Here is an 18835-nt window from a genome sequence, read left to right on the forward strand (position 1 = left end):
TTTTCTACAATTTAAGAGTGTATTTTATTTTATTGGTTTGATTTTTAGACAGATATGCCCAAACACTCCATTACATATCTATGTTTCAGAAATTTATCTTTGAAGCATTATCTACATTGGGAAGTTGTGTGTTTATTCCAAAAAGATGCCACAATTGCTCAAATATATATATTTGGAATTCTGTTTTTATACTAATTCAAACACTTAACTTGTAAGCCATCTAGGAAAATTAATCTTGAAGGGGTTTTCAGTGTTTAGACATTGCCTTTCATTCAACCTCTGCTTTGGCACATTGTCCATTGATACTCCTGAAGAGCCAACAGCTTTTCCTGCGCCAGATTTAGTCTTGTGCCCATCAGTAGACTAATGATGCGGGCCAGTGGGAGTGCATGCGGGCTCTGCCTGGTGGAGACGGTTCTGGGGGCAGAGGCTGTGCCTGCTGTTCTCTGCCTCCTGCCCCAGGCTGCCTGGCACTGTGACTGTCCCCACCTCTCAGGCCAAGGGAGACCAGAGTTTACAGAAACTGTTACTGAACATTGGATACCTTTTTATTTCTCTGAAAATAAATATTATATATTACAAATACATTTACTGCCAATGTAAATGAAATATCTGCTAATAAGGGATGTTTTTAAATTATATATATCATCTTACAAGAATTCTTGCTACAAAATTTCCTTGTTTCCCATTTCTGGATTAGTTACAATTCTCTTGGGGATTATGAGTTTATAGATTTATTTTAAAAAGCCTTATGGACACCTAGTCATGTCACTTATGGTTACTAAAAGCTTAGTCAAATTGGTTGTCTAGCAGAAGAGAAAAGCTTTTCTTTAACTTAATTTTCTCATGCACTTTTTTTGTTTTATTTTTAAATTGTGTTAAAAAGCATATGACATAAAATTTATCACCTTAACCATTTCAATTGTATTAATTATATTCACATTGTTTTGCAATAGATCTCTAGAATTTTCTATCTTGCAAAATGGAAACTCTATACCTATTGAATAACAATTTCCTATTTTCTTCTCCCAATCATCAGTTTATTTTTAAAAATTATTTAAAAAATTCTAACACATACATTTAAGAGCATTAAAATGTCAAATTATACTAAATGGATGATTGTGGTAAAGCAGTTTTGTATTTACCATGTGTCTTCCTTTACTTGTCTTAATTTATGTAGACAGTGACATTCAACTATTTTTCTGCTGTTTTTTCTTATTTAAATCAATGTATATTTTCATTATGAAGACTATGCAATCACTATCCAGTAAAATAATCTATGCTAAGTTGCCATTCTTGTATGATTTTTCTTGTTTCAACTTGAGTTAATAATGAATATTTGTTGGGTCTTTGTTTCTTTTTCTAAGGTCCCCACCCCTTTCCTCTGTCCAGATGTGCTGACTGTATTTTAACTGATGAAATGATTTGTGGCCCTCACAGCTCCCACTTTTCCAGCTTCACTCTAGATGGCTTATTCTTTAGGCCTGAAGAGTTTCCGTCATCCTGGAACTTCCTTCAGGGCTTCATTATGTTGGATTGCATACCTTGTGCCTTCTTGTTTTGTAGACACTGTCAGTAGCTTCCTAAGGAAAGGAATATTGGAAGCTAAATTTTTGTTTCTTTCATGGCTGATGATGCTGTTATTTCTGTTTTCACACTTGAATGATAGTTTGGATGGGTATAGATTTTATGTTGGAGATAATTTTTTTCCTACAGAATTTAAAACCCATTGCTCCTTATTGTCTCCAAGGTATAGATTATTAACTAAAACCCAATGGATTCCTCCATCATAAGGTTACAACCTTGCTTTTTCTGTAACCATCCACATTGTATGTGTAAGGTATTTTTCCCCCGCCAAGAAGGAAGGAACAGGTCTCAGAGCCATGAAGTATGGAATAACAAAAAGGCTTTATTCAGTACAGAGCATTCCTCGGATGAGATTTACTGGTCTGGAAGATGGAGGTCAGGAAAATCGCGCATGGAGAGACTGCATGGGTAAATTTTAAAAAGGGGTCCCTCTAGGGAAGTTGGGCTAATATTATGTAGAGAAATCTCACTGGCTGATAGTCAGTCGCTTTTTTTCCAAGGACTCCTAGGAAGTTTCTTTTGGCGCGTTTGGCTGCGGGCGGTCCTAGCCAAAGTTCGTGGGCCTGGGTTCCCCACGTGACCATCCCTGTATCCACCAACCTTACAGTATGATTGGCAAAGGATGGATTGGAGGGTATATTTTCAGAAGTGGTGAAATAAATCTGTATGCCTTCAACTTGGAATATCTGTATTTTCTTTTTAAGGACCTAAAATGTGCATGTATACATTAGACTTTAATGGATAACATGATGTTGAGTCCTTACCACATTTGTAGGTCAGCAATTAAATATCAGAATTCCCCAGATCTTATATAAATTTGGGGGGATGAAGTCTTCTAGGCCAGGAGGTAGTGTGGATTATCTGTTTCCTGGGTTGGAATATAGAGTGTGCTGGATGGAGGACTCCACACAATCTAATCCTAGAGCAGCTACCAGTCCACAAAGCTCAGTTGGATGCAGAGACTATCCTATTTGCACCTGAACCCAACATGGCAGCTACCATGTGTTGTGTTAAGAAGAGGTTAACATGATTGTGAGAGATAGTGCCATTAAGATACTGATAACAACCAGTATACAAGAAATAGTATGAAGTTAAAGTGTCATATAATAAATACTCTAGGAACTTTTAGTAAAACAATGCTTTTCAATTCCCTGAATTCAGGATTATAGGGGGTTTGGAGCATACAGAATAATTTGACCTATAGTCTTTGACATCCTAAGGTTCAGGCAGAATCCTGGCTCCACCACTTGTGTGATTTTGTTCATGCTGCTCAAGCTCTCTAATCTTCATTTTTCTCATATGTAAAATGAGAATAATAGTACCCACCTCCTAGGACCGTGATGGCAAGCCGATGGCACGCGGCTGCATGTGGCTGCATACCAGAGAAGTATGGGCGGCAACTGAGAAGGACGTTTCATCCTCGGCTCCTGCACGGCCAGGTGCAGTAGCCGAGGATAAAACATTTGCTGTAGTGCAGACACTCTGTGCCAGAGGTCTATAGGCCAAAACAGACACAGAGCGTCTAGTTCTGGGACTTCTGGTTAGGCCGTTAGGGGATCTTTGACCTCACTTCCGGCCAGTGGAGCAGGGAGCAGCGGAGTGCCACAGGGGACACATCTCTGGGAGCCCTGTGATCGCCATTACCAGCAACCACATAACCACAGCACCATCATCCAATCTACTATCCTGGGGTATCGTGGATTTTTTTTTCTTGTTTTTTTTTCTGAAGCTGGAAACGGGGAGGCAGTCAGATAGACTCCCGCATGCGCCCGACCGGGATCCACCTGGCACACCCACCAGGAGGCGACGCTCTGCCCCTCCGGGGCATTGCTCTGTTGCGACCAGAGCCACTCTAGCGCCTGAGGCAGAGGCCAAGGAGCCATCCCCAGCGCTTGGGCCATCTTTGCTCCAATGGAGCCTCGGCTGCGGGAGGGGAAGAGAGAGACAGAGAGGAAGGAGAGGGGGAGGGGTGGAGAAGCAGATGGGCGCTTCTCCTGTGTGCCCTGGCCGGGAATCGAACCTGGGACTCCTGCACGCCAGGCTGACGCTCTACCACTGAGTCAACTGGCCAGGGCCTGTCATGGATTTCTAACTGACCATCATTACTGAGATAAGTGAGGGGGAGGCTGGGAGAAGTGAGGGCCTGTGCTATGGGTGCCGTTTCCTGCCATCAGAAATAGTGGCAGCCATCTTAATTTACATAAGATGCAACTTGCAGAATTTCAAGACAGCATCTGGGCTCAGGTGTTTGTCGATTTGAGGTCAAAGCTTGAGAATCTGGAGGTGCCGCTTGGAGAATTAAGAGGAGTGCCACTACGAACAGGAAATTTGGAGTGCCTGGAACTGATTACCAGACACTTTTAGCACCCTGAAAATATAGCAATGGCTTTACTCACAATTTTTCCCTCTACGTACTTTTGTGAGACCTTATTCTCAGCGTTAAATAATATCAAAACCAACAAAAGAAACAGATTGACAGATGAAGTTATTTAGCGCTTGCTTGGGCTTGAAGTGTATAATATACCAACTTTCAATTGAAGATTTAGCCAATGGAGTTCAGCAACAAAAAAGTCACTAATAGGCAGTTTAGTTAAAGAATTCCCCCTCCCCCTCACTTACCTTAGTTCACAGCACCCCACACAAGTTAAATAATATCAAGACCAACAAAAGAAACCGACTGACAGATGAACAAAGAAGTCACTAAGCAGGTAAGTTAAATAGTTCTTGGTTTATTAAATACAGTTATATATTACAATTATACATTTTTGTTATTTAAACTATAAATATCACAAAATTATGGTTTTTTTCTCGAAGTGACACACCGCCCAAGTTAAGCTCGGTTTTTTGGCGAATTTTGACACACCCAGCTCAAAAGATTGCCCATCACTGTCCTAGGATAGTCAATAGGATTAAATGAACAAATATTTAGCACAATGACTGGCACATTGAAACAGTCAGTACATTTTAATGATGTTAGTATTAGTTGCGGTTATCATCGTCATCGTCATCATCAGTTGCAGCATCTCCCTCTCCTGCGCATGCTCATTCTGTTGATTTCAGGTGCTGTTTCTCACATTTCTAATCTACTCCTGGCACCTTAGTTTTAGCTTTCGTCTTTCACTCATATTACTGCTGCCCTAGGGTCCTGTTGGGTTTCAGTGGCTCATTTGATACCTCTAAAACCCACCCTCAAAATTATTACTTGTGATCTTTTAAAACCCAAATGTGACCACGCTTCTCACTGGTAATCACTTTTCAGTACTCCTTGTAGCCTTCAGGATAAAGATGGTCTTTCTCACAGCTGCCAGAAGAGACTCTTTCCTTAGGATTGAGAACTATTTTTAGCTCTTACAGGCTCCCATTCCCAGTCTCGGAGAAAGGGACAAAGCTTGTGCTTCCTTGCTAGATATTAGATCATAAAGTCAACTGAGCGCTCTTCATCGCTAAATTAGTTAATTTTATGAAGAAGAAATAATAATAATAATCTTGAGACCTCCTACTCGGGATTATACAGCTTCTCAGTCCAGTCAGTGAGTATTTGTAGAATACTGTCCATGAATTTAACAATTGAGACTGGACTGAACTTATTCTCTCTGAATCTCAGTCTGATGCCCTTTTTATTGAAATAACTTGTGAATTTACTGTGGGTTGTACATTTTATTGGAATGTTTTAGCAAGTAGAATGTACATATTCACAATTTTTTTAAATCATAATTTAACTTCACCAGCGTTTCTATATATCTGTTTTGACAATATAGGATTTTTGTGAAGAAGGCTTGTAGTCAATATTGCCCCCCCTGTAGTTTCTGGGCCTCCCTTTGGAGATATCACCATCAGAGAGGTTCCCACATAAATAGGATTATTTTATATTTTGTTTCAGTTGTGTGCACTCTATAAAGTTACCAATCTGATGTCTTTGTAGACATAAACCCAGGTTTCATTTTCTGCCATATAGCATTGACTTGCATTTTTCATTATGTTTTGCATAGAGGTCACTGCACTGTTATGATGAGAAAGAAAAACTGCTTTAAATTCAAGGCATTGTTTCTGTCAAGTTAGAAAAAGTTCTCCCCAGAGGGAGGCGTTTTGCCAGCAGGGTTCTTCTGTAGCTTGTGGGGTATGGAAGGAAAAGGTATATAAAAATGGGAAGCACATGTTAAAAGAATAATCCATGTAGCCTGTGTGTGAAATCTCAGATTTCTTTTTCCTGCTCTTAGCGGAAATATTTTAGGTTTTGTACATATTTGCTGATTTTCATTTTGAAATGGCTGCTCCGTGTATTCTTCCCCAAGGTATTTACCATGTGATGACTTCTGTGGAATGTAAATATTAAGGTTGATGTCTAAAGGTCATTTAAAAAATTTTAAACATCTACACTCCTTCCTACTTAAATATTTATTGAACAAAAGTTGTATAAGTTATCTAAGCTGCTGGTGAGTCCTGGCACAGCCCATGCTCTCTGAGCCTGTGCAGCGTGGAGGAGGCGGGCCAGGATCAGCACCCACTCCGTGAGTACCCGCCCAGGACCGCATCTGCAGAGGTTTCCCCGTCCGCCTGAAACTCGAGTTTTTGTAGTCAATAACTTGTCTATGTAGTGAATAACGTGGGTAGATACCTTCCTTTTAGCTTTCTCTGTAACACTGTGCACTCACGGTTGTGTTGTTGGGAGCTTCCAGGAAAGGCTCCTCAGAGAAATGGATAGGGAGAGCAGAAATGGGACCAGTTAGTGCTACAGTATAACTGTGCTGTGTTGCTTCTTTTGTCCCTGGAGTCCGTTCAGTGGTGTCTCAGGCATACATAAAGTGCCACTTGGTCATTGACTTTGGGTCTTCTGCTTTTTTTTCTTCTTCTTACTGCTTCCCTTTTGAGATCCTCTCTGACTTGGCATTAATCATAAACGTGCTTACTGAGCAGAGGGGAGGTGTTTAAGCTGGCTCAGATACCGTGCCATTGTTCATTTATCGATGTGATTTTGCTTCCTTTAAAAATAGAGTCGTATAAAAAAAAGATGTATAGCATAAGGATGTTAATGTAAGAAAGATCCTTGAGGAAGATCAAGTGTGTCATTGGAAGTAAGTTATTTGCACAAGGAGACAAAAGCAGATGGAAGTGGGTCATAGGCATGAAAAGGGTCGTCCTCGCCGTGGTGGACACCTCAGGGGTAAAAGGAGGGAAGGCGGGATCACTGTCACCGGGATCTGCTTCAGGGTGGAGCTCTTATCTTCTCATTTTTGCACCTTAGTGCTTGGACATGTGGCAGGGATTCGGTATATGATTTTGAAGTAACCAAAATGGAGTAACTGTCAAATGAAATGTTGAGAGTAAGCTCTACAGTAAGAGGCAAAGTAATGATCACATTACAAATACTAAGGATACAGAGAGGGCCAAGAGGAATAGAAGGCAAACAATGATTTTTTTAAAAACCAATGAAAACGAGCCATCTAACATTAAATGAAAGGCCTTTAACAAAAAAAGAAACTTAGTATTCTTTAGAAAACTAAGAAACTTATGGCATTCTATATTATAGTTCTTTATACAAGTAAATATCATATTAAATATTAAAATCAAACCTACTGTTTAAACCTTACTAATAAAGAACTTTTTATGTGTGTCTTGTCTAGCTGAACTGAACTCTATTTTTAATTTTTCCATTGATTTGAGAGAGAGGAAAAGAGAGAGGGGGGGGGCGAGAGAGAGAGGGAGGGAGAAGCATCAACTTGTTGTTCCACCTACTTTGTTCCACTCAGTTGTGCACTCACTGGTGGCTTCTGGTATGTGCCCTGACTGGGATAGAGCCCTGGGACCTTGGTGCTCTGGGTCAGTGGTCTATCCAGTGACTCCTACCCGGGGCAAGAACTCTCTTTTGTTTTAATTGGAAGCTAGTATTGAATAAACTCTTGACTATATTGGTATCTGAATAATCAGATGTCAGGTTTTTTTTTACTAACTAAAAAACCATAACTGAAAAATCTTATTGAATATTTTCCTATTTAATATGGTATTAATATTTAGTGTTATAAGTGAATTAACTGATTCACTGTGCGTATACCAGAATCTGTGTGCATTAATTGAAGACTATCATGTAAGTGTTCTTGAATTAAAGAGCTAATTGATTAAAAGTTGAAAATATTTAAATAGGAACATGCTGAGAAAATGTATCATTTGGAAAATTAGTGGAGGTTTGTGAGCAAGAAACTATGGCTGCCTTTTCGGTATGGATGATGAGGAGTGAAAGAAGAATTTAAGACTTAGATGGCATGTCTTGTTTCTGTGAGGACCTGGAGCAGCTATGTTGCTACTTACCTAAGAGCAGACACGCTCACCTGGGTGATACAATCTTACGTGACCAGAGTATTTTTCCCAAATGAAATCCCAATTGCTGTTTCTTGGCTTACGACTCGCTTGCTGCAGGATAAACCCAGAGCTCGGGTTGGCACGCAGGCCCCTTCATGGTTGCCCCTCATCTGTTTTCAGCCTCATTCCAAGCCTCACCTTTCACTCGTCCTGCTCCCTTCTCCCCCAGCACTCCCCAGATCTTTAGGGAGCTACCTGTATTCCCCAAAAGATGTTCTGCTGTTTCCTACCTCTCTGTTGTACCCAGGCTGCTCTTGCCGTCTAACAATCCCCTGGCTAACATTATGAGGGTCTAAAAATACAACTTGAAAAATACTTAATGGCTCCATTCAGCATTATACCATGTGTATTAAAGTAATAAACAGTCAAAATATCTATTCTCTACCCCAGTAAGCAAAAGAGAAGGAATATAGAAATGACTCATTTATGTATTTATTCAATAAATACTTATTGAACACTGTTTGCCCAGCACTATTCTTGGCCCTGGAGATTTAAGAGTGAGCAAGAGGGAGAAACTTCTGCCACCATGGAACTTTTCCTTCAGTGGAGATGACAGAGAGATAATAAATAGAAATCCACTATATAATGGTCAAGAAGAGGTATAAGGTTATAAACCAAACCCAGGAAAGGGGAAAGAAAGACCCGAGGGGGAGTGTTAATAAGAGTGTCAGGGAACCTCTTTCTGAGAAGGTGGTGTTTGAGGGTGGATCTCGAAGAAGGGAGGCAGCAGACTGTGGGAATACCTGGAGGGAGAGAGTGTGGCGGCCTTGAGCTGTCCAGAGGCTTTCTGTTCTTAGGAATGGGGATGGAACTCGGTGGGTGGGGGACGGTGACCAAGCGGCGTGGTGAGAAGGTCATGGTTAGAATGTGGCATTTCATTCTAGGTCAGAAACTAAGATTTTGACCAGGAGAGCGATTGTTTTTAAATCCTTGCTGCTTTGTCTAGCTCAGGGGCCCCCAAACTTTTTACACAGGGGGCCAGTTCACTGTCCCTCAGACCGTTGGAGGGCCGGACTATAAAAAATACTATGAACAAATCCCTATGCACACTGCACATATCTTATTTTAAAGTAAAAAAACAAAACAGGAACAAATACAATATTTAAAATAAAAAACAAGTAAATTTAAATCAAGAAACTGACCAGTATTTCAATGGGAACTATGGGCCTGCTTTTGGCTAATGAGATGGTCAATGTGCTCCTTTCATTGACCACCAATGAAAGAGGTGCCCCTTCTGGAAGTGCAGTGGGGGCCGGATAAATGGCCTCAGGGGCCGCATGTGGCCCGCGGGCCGTAGTTTGGGGACCCCTGGTCTAGACTGTGGGCAGGGAGAATAGGAAAGTAGCGGTGGAAAGACACATTAGAAGGCTGTTCTCATTGTCATGGAGACTCGGGCTGGGACGGAAGCAGTGGAGGTCTGAGAGGTGGTGGGATCTGAAGTAGAGTCAAGAGAACTAGCTGTTGAATTGGAGTAGAATATCAGAGAGGACCATCAAGATCCTCCAGTTTTTGATTAGAGAAATCAAGTGTATTCATGGTAGGGCCATCTATTGAAATGGAAGATGGAGTGGGGTGGGGAGCAAAGTGTTGGGAGGGTATGGAGTCAGGAATTTGGTGTTGGACTTGTAAAATTTGAGATTCCTATTTGATATATGAAATGAATTGTCACGAAAGTAGTTGGATATATGAATCTGGGGATAAGGGAAAGGTAAGTCCTAGAGAAATGAATTTGGGGACCCTCAGTGTATTGATGACATTTAAACCATTACATTTAAGATTGCCTAAGGAGCGAGTATAGGAAGAGATGAAAAGAGGTCCAAATTTCCAGGCCTGGGACACCTCCATCTGCAGAGTTTGTGAAGAAGAGAAATTAGCCTAAAAGGCTGAGAAGGCAGAGGACGTAAGGTAGGAAGAAAAGAGCTGTAAAGCCCCAGAGAAGAGAGAGTTCCAGGGCGATCAATGAGTGGTAATCATTTCACAGTATGTATATATATCAAATCGTTGTTGTAAACTTAAAACTAATACGATGTGATATGTCAATTATATCTCAATACCTCCTCCTGTGAAATAAAAAAAAAAGAAAACAGGGAGAGGAAGTGGAGCCAATGGGATTAACTGCTTTTTGAGGAATTTTGTTATAAAGGGAACTATAGCAATGACGCTATAGTTGGGAGGGTTGAGGGATCAAGGGAGATTTAAGGTCCAAGATACTTTTTTTTTTTTTTTTTCATTTTTCTGAAGCTGGAAACGGGGAGAGACAGTCAGACAGACTCCCGCATGCGCCCGACCGGGATCCACCCGGCACGCCCACCAGAGGGCGACGCTCTGCCCACCAGGGGGCGATGCTCTGCCCATCCTGGGCGTCGCCATGTTGCGACCAGAGCCACTCTAGCGCCTGAGGCAGAGGCCACAGAGCCATCCCCAGCGCCCGGGCCATCTTTGCTCCAATGGAGCCCTGGCTGCGGGAGGGGAAGAGAGAGACAGAGAGGAAAGCGCGGCGGAGGGGTGGAGAAGCAATTGGGCGCTTCTCCTGTGTGCCCTGGCCGGGAATCGAACCCGGGTCCTCCGCACGCTAGGCCGACGCTCTACCTCTGAGCCAACCGGCCAGGGCCGATACTTTTAGGAATAATGACACTGTCATTCCCCACCCTCCTTTTTGTTAAACAGTAAGACATGCTGAGCTGAAGCTGTCCTGAGCGCTAATATTTACAGTCCCTATGAACATGAGAAAAGTATGGAAACACAGAGCTTTTTACATTCTCTATGGTGTTAAAAATCTTTTTACGAAGTATCAGACTTGAGTGCATTTGCAATGTGCTTTTCTTTTAACTTCTCAGATGTTAGATGGTGTCTTTGATCTGGTAGAAAGCTGAACAGCCCTGTGTGAGACTTTCTGTAAATCTAGAAGTAATTTCAGAGTAAAAATTCTAGAGAGGGCTTCTATGTCTGAAGCAAGATTGGTAACAGTTACAGTAGTCTTTTAGAATACCTAAATGGAAATAAAAGAATTAAACATTTTCCAACTAAAAATGAAATATTGGGTGGATATGTCAATTATTAAAAAAAAATACTTGAAGAAAAGTAGTTGATACATGTATGCGAATTGATGTTAGCTCTGATAGGCTGATAGGTGAGGTTGGGTTAGTTTTACTTAAAATTAATTGCCCGCACAAATATATGCTTACCTTACATTTTCAGTGCGTTTAGAGACTATCTTGGAGAAGGGGTCTTCTTCAGAGTCCTGTGGGGTTGATATCTTCACCTGTGCTTTATATACTGTTCTCACACTAATTATTAGTGTATGTGTATGCTTGCTTTAATTTCATACTAATTGCAATAATAGCACAATAATGAGTTGTACCGATAAAGTATGTTACCAACTCTTAAAATGCAGTTTCTTAGCTGCCCTACTTTATGCTGTTTGTACGTAGCTGTTTTGTAAATGAGAGAAAGAGCAGACTATGGTGTGTCCTTGTGATTAAGCTTAGCACCTGTGATTGAGTTTCGCATCTGCTTCTGCATAGATGATCATCATGGGTGACTCATGACATTTTAACAAGAAAGCCAATTATTTGTGTATGTTTTGAAAGCTCATGCTTCTGAATTTTATTTCTTCTTCAATCAGACGGAACATTATTATTCTGTGCAGTCTCAGAAGATGAAGTCCTGGTTGCTGATTGGTACCGATTCTCTTAAAACAGCCCTAAATTTATTAGAAATGTGTGCCTGCCTATTTGGGATTGTTTATTGGAAAAGTTACTAGGTTGCTGCTGGCAAAATTGATTCTTGATGAGTGACTGAGACAAGGAGTGTGACAGCCCACACTGATGAGAAGGAAGAGCCCCGCCCTCACCCAGCAGGGGAGGGACCGCCATCACAACAGCGGTTTTCCCAGAGCGAGGCTCACCCATGGCACTCTGGGCGTGCTGTCCCTGCCATTTCCTCACAAGTGGGGAACTCAGTTGCATAATATATGGTGGTGGGGCCTATGTTTACACTCTCCTGTGGTTTAAAAAATAAAAACAAAAACAGAAGGAAGTGCTCTGGCTGATGTGAAGCAAGAGAGCTGAGACCGGTGTCAGCCCTCATGCAGAGAAGTACAAGCCCCAGGATAAAGGGTGTTTGCGGTGTCTAAATGCTTAGTGTACTCAGTTACCACAAGATACACATTATCCTTATCACAGGGGTGTAAAGGCCTTGAATTTATTGAACATTGGTTTAAGTGGTCTATGTACTAGTTAGCGCTCTCACAACAACCCTCTAAAGAGATGACTGTTATTATTATTACAGGGGTATGCACAAGTAGGTTTACAGTGATAATACAAATACATAATTCAATGATTGATAACTTATAAGAATAGAAGTCTTTCACAACTCTAAACCTGCTTTGCCCACCTCGTATTAGTACTCTCATAAGTTAGATATCTTGCCCGAGAACAGATTTGGAACACAGGTTGGTCCAGTTCTTGAGCTCACGTTCTTCTCCATCTAGCTGTTCTGCATCTGAACTTACATTGAAGTTAGTGCTTCAGTGTATCTGTTTATGTGGTTTCATCCATGGTGCTTCTTTTCTCCTTATCAAACCTGCTTCATCCCTTAGAGTTCTGAGTTAAAGAACCATGAGGGGGGGGGTGTGGAGAGGAAATGTGTGAGCCAAGGTGGGCCTGTGCCAGGTTGTGATCCTCAAAGGCAGGTGGGTGGTCCAGCCGGTGCTGTGGTTATTATGTGCCCAGAGAAGGAGCTGGTTGTGATGGGCTCAGTTAGAAAGTATGAGTTGCTTTTTGTGTGAACTTTTATGTGAACTGAATCTTCCTTGAATGATTAGGAGACACCATGATTATTGAGGGGCTCTGATGCTTCAGGGGGATTCATAAACTATGCTATTCAGTTGGTCTTGGTTTTGTGATAAGTACGACTCCATCTTCCCTAAATTAGAATCAGTGCCGGGAGAGGAGTAAGAGGGAAAGATGGTTCCCATGTTCCCCAGAACTAGCTGTTGTGACAATTCCCAAAGTTCCCTTTTTCTTTAGGAATATGGAAAAGGAGTTTGGTTGTCTGCATTCAGAATAACTAGGAAAAAACACATCTTTGAACCATCTGGGCAGGCAGTGTGCTTGGTGTCCCTGGAATCCATCCAAATAGTCTTCCACCAGAAGAGAGAAAAGAACCATTGTTCATGAGGGTTCAAGTCACGGAAATTGTTCCTCTTCTAGGCTGTGCTCCTATGACATTACAAAGGTTCTTTGTTAAATTATCAAATTACATCCAGATAGAGATAACAGTTCTTGTGCTAGGAGTAATCATCGCTAGTCTTTGAATATACAGCTCCCCCTAACATTTATTGAATTCTTTGTGACTCTAGTATTCAGAATTTGAAAATCAGCCTATTGTGATCCATTGTTCTGAGGCCTCCCTCCTTCTGAACTCCCATAGTCTTCTCTTATACTTCTGTGGCAGTTATTTCTTACATGTATTTGTATAAATAGCTGTGAGAGGAGCAGTGTCTCATTCATCTTTATACCCATGTAGTACTTAATACAAAGGTTACTAAATGATTGGCAAATGAGTAGAACATGACAAAAATCCTTTAGTAATGAAGTACAGAAAAAGCAGTTTACTTTATAATGTCTTCTTAGCACTTTCTTTACATATTTCGTTAGTCCCTAGTGGACATTTGTGGCTTTTTCCAAGATCCACTTCTTTAATTTTTAATAACTCTCTTTCCTTCATGTCCAGAAGCCTTTAAAGCTCAGAGTTGATGTAACAGCCTGACTTCCCTTTCGTAATTCCTATGACATTTCTTAGCTACTTATGGGTGGTGATATTTACCAAAACTTCATAAATGGAGTCTGTAGGCTAAGTCAGTTTATTTCCCTTTCGGGACCGTGCCTAGAATTTGAGTACCCACTACCACAGCAACCTGGATGCCTGGTTAAATTAATTTGTCCAAGTGTTCAGGCTTCCGACAGGTGCAGAGAACTGATTAATAGATAATGCTCCGTGACTTGTGGCAGTTATACAATTTTCCCTGTAAGTTCTATCAAGAAATTAACAATTTTTAACATATATGATAATTTAGTATAAATTTATAGAAATGTTGTTGTACATCATGGGAGGGAGAAGTTGCTTTGTAAAAACCTTGGGCTGCTCCTGAATCTGTCCTTTCCTACATGACGTGAGTCAGCATCACCCTTGAGTCTCCTTTCCCTGGATTTGAAGCAGCACACCCGTTCAGTTTCTGAGCTCTGGCCTGGGTGTTAGTGTCTCACAGCAGCTCTGCGTTGGTCTGTACGTGGATCTCTATGGGTACTAGCACTCCTGCTTATGGGGAGCTGAGGATCAACCTGCAGTAGCTGGAGAAGAAAGCAGGATTTATTGGGAGGGTAGTGTGGCCGGGCAGAAACATGGGCCGAGTACCCACACTTCATTTTCAGGGCTAGTGACACTGATCCGGGTGGCTTCTAAGCTGATGCTTTCTCTGCTTTGCCGCCACCAGGGGTGGAGAGATGGGGTGCAACGCAGTTCTGGTTGGAAAAGTCCCAGGAACGACTGGCTGAAGTTGGAACCCCTGTGTGGTCCTGGACAGGGTGCAGCCCTCCCTGCCTCCTTCAGGGCAGGCTGCTGAAGGAGCCATCCCAGGACCCTGTCTTTCTTTAACAACCACTCCAGAGAAACATTTCACAAGGAGTGGCAGAAAGGATTCAACCAATATTTGCGCTCTGCTGTTGTCACTGCTCAATTGGATACAAAAGGAGTGTAGGAGTAAGTTAAAACACTCAGAAGCGTTAATGTCACTGTCACGTGTGCATTTTTGCAGTGGAGCTCCTTCTTGTTTATGACAGTGAGACTGCACTGGTGGTACGATCGTCTGCTCGTTCTTCCTTGGAGAAATGGTTACTTTGGTTTGCTTTCTGTTCTTTGAGAGTGATATACATGTAGTTTTAGAATGATCTAAATTAATACCAGTATTAGCTTTGATGAGTCAAACATTAAGACATTGGCCGCAGGAAAGTTAATTAAATTTTATAGGAGCACATATTTTGATTTCATTTGTGATTTGGTTATCTTTTCATCATTGTGAGTGTTTATTGTTGAATGGGCAGTATTGTTATTCATTCTTTCCCATAGTCCTTCCTGTTTTATTTTATTTCTTAGGTGTATAGAGTAAGACAAAGGAAGCAAATTATTTAATGACTACTTCCATTTTAATATTTTAAAGTACATATTAGCTCGGTGGCAGGGAATTTCTCGATTTAAAAATGTCAAAGGTAATTGGAAATTATTTCCCATTTGTCTACTTGGCAGGGAGCTTTCTTCCTTCTGGGGATTTTTCTGGTTTTCTAACTAAGTGAAATTTTACAAAGCTGGCATACAGTTCCTAAGCACAATAAAGCTGACTTATAACCCTGAACTAAAAAACCTTCTCTTCCCTTTTCATAGTTAACTTAAAAACTTAGCTAAGTTTTTAAAAACCAAGCCTTAGCTCCTTAAGAAGCTTTTTGATCGTCCTGGATTTGTCGGCTCTCCCCTTCCCAGCATCCTGACATCAGGAAGAGAGAAGTCCTCACATCTTTTCTCAGTGCCTTTTGCCTTTCTTCTTGCTGCTACCTGAGGATTTTGTGTCTGCCACTGAAGCCTTATAATTTAATGCGCATATCTCAGATCATATGAGCGCTGCACAATGGGAGCTCTCTGATACCGTTCTTTTGTGAATGCAGTCATAATAAAATCACCTGGACATCTGGGTCGTCTGCTTCATTTCACATGTGGGGCCTGGCGCCACATCAAAAATCCAGTTGTGTGTTTTTGCTGGGGCATGAATAGGAAAAAAAAAAAGGAAATGCCTGCATTTTATAGATCACCTGAATAAATGATAACTACGTAAATGGGTATGTATACGTATGGAGGAACCACGTAATATATGTTTAATGCAAGTACAAGTCTGCTGTGGAAAGGACTAGAAATTTAACTGAGGAAAGCAAAGACTGAGATGCAGACATTGTTACCTGGGGTCACTGAGGGCACACAACCAGGAACACAGCATACAGGGAGGAAGAAAATTGTTCTCTAAAGAGGAGTAGGGTAGCAGTATCCGATTTCAGGTTTTTGAAATATAGGCAAAAAATAAGGCCTATCTTTTTATTATTGTCATTGGCATCTACCTGTTTCTGTTATTAGCTGCAAAAACCTCAACCTTCCATGCTGCTTTTATTAACATAATTTAAAGTTCCCCTCTTATAGTTCTGTCTTTGAACTTTTGATTTCCAACCTAGATGGAGTCCATGACTGAACTTTCTTTCCCTGGACGTATTTTCTGTAGGTCAGCAGCCCAGGATTTATCTCTAGCGAGAACCGGAAGTAGGGCGTCTACCCTGTGGATGCCCCAGGGTGGGCACTGTAGGGGTCAGAAGAGGTGAAGAAGGTATGGCTCATGTGGGCGTGTTTGGTAGGAGCGTCTTGCTTTTACTAGTGTTCTGGATATATTAGGGTTTTGAATGGTCTGCCCCCAATCTTATTTTCTGCATAAGCCCTCTTGTTTTTTGGGTGGAATTTAACATAATGTAATGTTTTTTCAGAGATAGATTTATTGGGTTGTGATAGAATTACATGATAAAATTTGTTCATTTTTTTTCTCTCCAGAATCCAGAAAATACTCAAAGTTGTGTAATATTAAGAAGAAAATTCTAAAGTTTCCATGAAATGTCATGAATGACATATGGCTATTTTTAGTATTGTGGTTAACGAATGGCTTTTAACCATTTAATGCAAACTCTTTTGGAGTGTTTTGAGAAAGTACTTTAAGTAACTTCCACAATGTTTTGAGAAAATATTTTAAGTAGCAAGATATCTTTTAATATATGGGAGTGTAAATTAATGACTGGCATCCGTAGAGAAGCAGTAATTCATACAGTTTTTAGGGTTTATAAAAAATTAGGGTTTAAGTTTTCTAAAACATCATAAACATATTTTGATAAGTCATTTCCTGAACATTTTACTGTAAAAGTTTACAATAGAAGGAAATTGCAAGGGTTATATGGAAATAACTTGAAATTCAAACTCTTTTAGGGAAATTTTTATTTTTTTAGTATCACTTTTTATAATAAAACATTTTTCTCTTCTTCAAAGCTTAAAGTTTTAATGAAATTCATTTAAAAAGTAGGTGACTTGCATTAGATTTATATGCGTAAGTGGTCTTTACTCTTACCTCTTTTCTAATTTTTGAAAACTTTTTTCATTTAATGCTTCTTTTCCTCTTTCAGTTAAATTCTTTCTCTAGTTCTTTATTCAATTACTTCTTTCTTTTCAATTTTTTTTTGTGGGGGCCCATCTGTCTAATGATCTACTTATATAGTGAAGGTCAGGCTTCCGGCAGCCTCATAGGCCTGAGACAGCTCCAGGTCAGTTGATACGAAACAATGAGTTCTGCACCAGCGAGAAGAACTACAGAGCCCATAGGGCACAACCTGTGGTTGGTGGGTGCCTAAGCTAACATTTCTCCACTCAGGAGAAAATTCCTAGTTCTGCTTAGAACCCATCTATTAACACAGACCTCTGCCCACAGTTTTCTAATAAGCCTGCTTACCTTGTTGCCCAGTACGTGATGGTGGAGGGATTGTGGCGAGACTGAGAAGTGTGGTGGTGTCAGAAGGGGGAGGCACACTTACAGCCATAGGAAAGGAACCCTAAAGGCAAAGAGAGAATGAACCATGGAGAATGAAGCGGAGAATCGCATAGATGTTAGTTATTGAACTGAGGACCCGTGGTCCTGTTTATTCTCCATTAAACCCTAATGGCTGTCAGTAATGCTGATAACTGACCTCATTGTCGATTGAAGATTGGATTGTCTTTATCATAATCCATTAAAAAAAGTCAGGGTAGCCTGACCAGTCGTTGGTGCAGTGGATAGAGTGTCAGACTGCAATGATGAGGACCCAGGTTCGAAACCCCAAGGTTGCCGGCTTGAGCATGGGCTCATCTAGCTTGAGTGCAGGGTCGCTGGCTTGAGCGTGGGGTCATAGACATGACCCCAGGATCGCTGGCTTGAGCCCAGAGGTTGCTGGCTTGAGCAAGGGGTCACTCCCTCTGCTGTAGCTCCTGGTCAAGGCACATATGAGAAAGCAATCTGTGAACAACTAAAGAGACTAAGGAGCCACGAGGAAGAATTGATGCTTCTCATCTCTCTCTCTTCCTATCTGTCTGTCCCTATCTGTCCCTCTCTCTGTCACTTCTTCTGTCTCTGTTACACACACACAAAAAAAGTCAGGGTACTGCATAACACTCTTTAGAATTTTTAAAAATCACATATAAAGGCAGGCACTTCAATAAGTTAATTTTCATTTTTTTGCATAATTCCTAAGCAAATGTCAGATTCTACCATTCCTGTCAGTGGTTTACTTTTCTTCCTTTTCCTCTATAGCCACTGAGATGTGACTTTCACAGAAGACTTTTTGTCTCTTCTCTTTAAAGATAGACCCTTTCTATTGTTGTTCTTTTATGGTGTTCTTTCAGATACGTCGTATTCTGAATAGCAATACCCTGTGAACCCTGTGTGACACGAACACAGGATGAGTTTCCTGCAGCTTTGCCCTCTGTCCCCTGTTCTTCTTCTCTGTGGCCAAGTGTCTTGCATAGCTGTGTACATATGTTGATGCTGCTCATTTTTTTTTTGGCCTTTCTCAAGCTCCCTATCCATTTCCACTCGACAGGGCTTCGGAGAATGAGTGTGAACTACTGTCATCTGCAGCTCCTTCTAATACTTATTCAACAAGTACTGAATGCTTCCCCCTGGGCCAGGAAGGGCTAGAGAACAGATGAGCGGAACCCACTCGAGCAGTCTGCGTTCTAGTGCAGCTTGGAGGATAAACCACTCAGGCAGTTGGGTGCTGAAGCCGAG

At 41.1% G+C, this 18835-nt stretch overlaps 1 protein-coding gene, 1 long non-coding RNA gene and 1 other non-coding gene across 3 annotated transcripts in view; 2 read left to right on the forward strand and 1 right to left on the reverse strand.

Moving 5' to 3' along the window:
* CDK14 (cyclin dependent kinase 14) overlaps positions 1 to 18835 on the forward strand; it is a 621136-nt gene that overhangs the window by 96709 nt on the left and 505592 nt on the right. The window lies entirely within an intron of this gene.
* On the forward strand, positions 11787 to 11947 carry LOC136384297 (U1 spliceosomal RNA). The gene has a single exon (XR_010747583.1). It is a non-coding gene; the product is annotated as a U1 spliceosomal RNA (small nuclear RNA).
* Positions 12111 to 17618, reverse strand: LOC136383904 (uncharacterized). The gene is made up of 2 exons (XR_010747501.1): positions 17525 to 17618; positions 12111 to 13163 (listed from the first exon to the last, which is right to left on the reverse strand). It is a non-coding gene; the product is annotated as an uncharacterized lncRNA (long non-coding RNA).

This window comes from Saccopteryx leptura, chromosome 12 (assembly GCF_036850995.1).
Source record: "Saccopteryx leptura isolate mSacLep1 chromosome 12, mSacLep1_pri_phased_curated, whole genome shotgun sequence".
NCBI classification, from domain to species: Eukaryota; Metazoa; Chordata; class Mammalia; order Chiroptera; family Emballonuridae; genus Saccopteryx; species Saccopteryx leptura.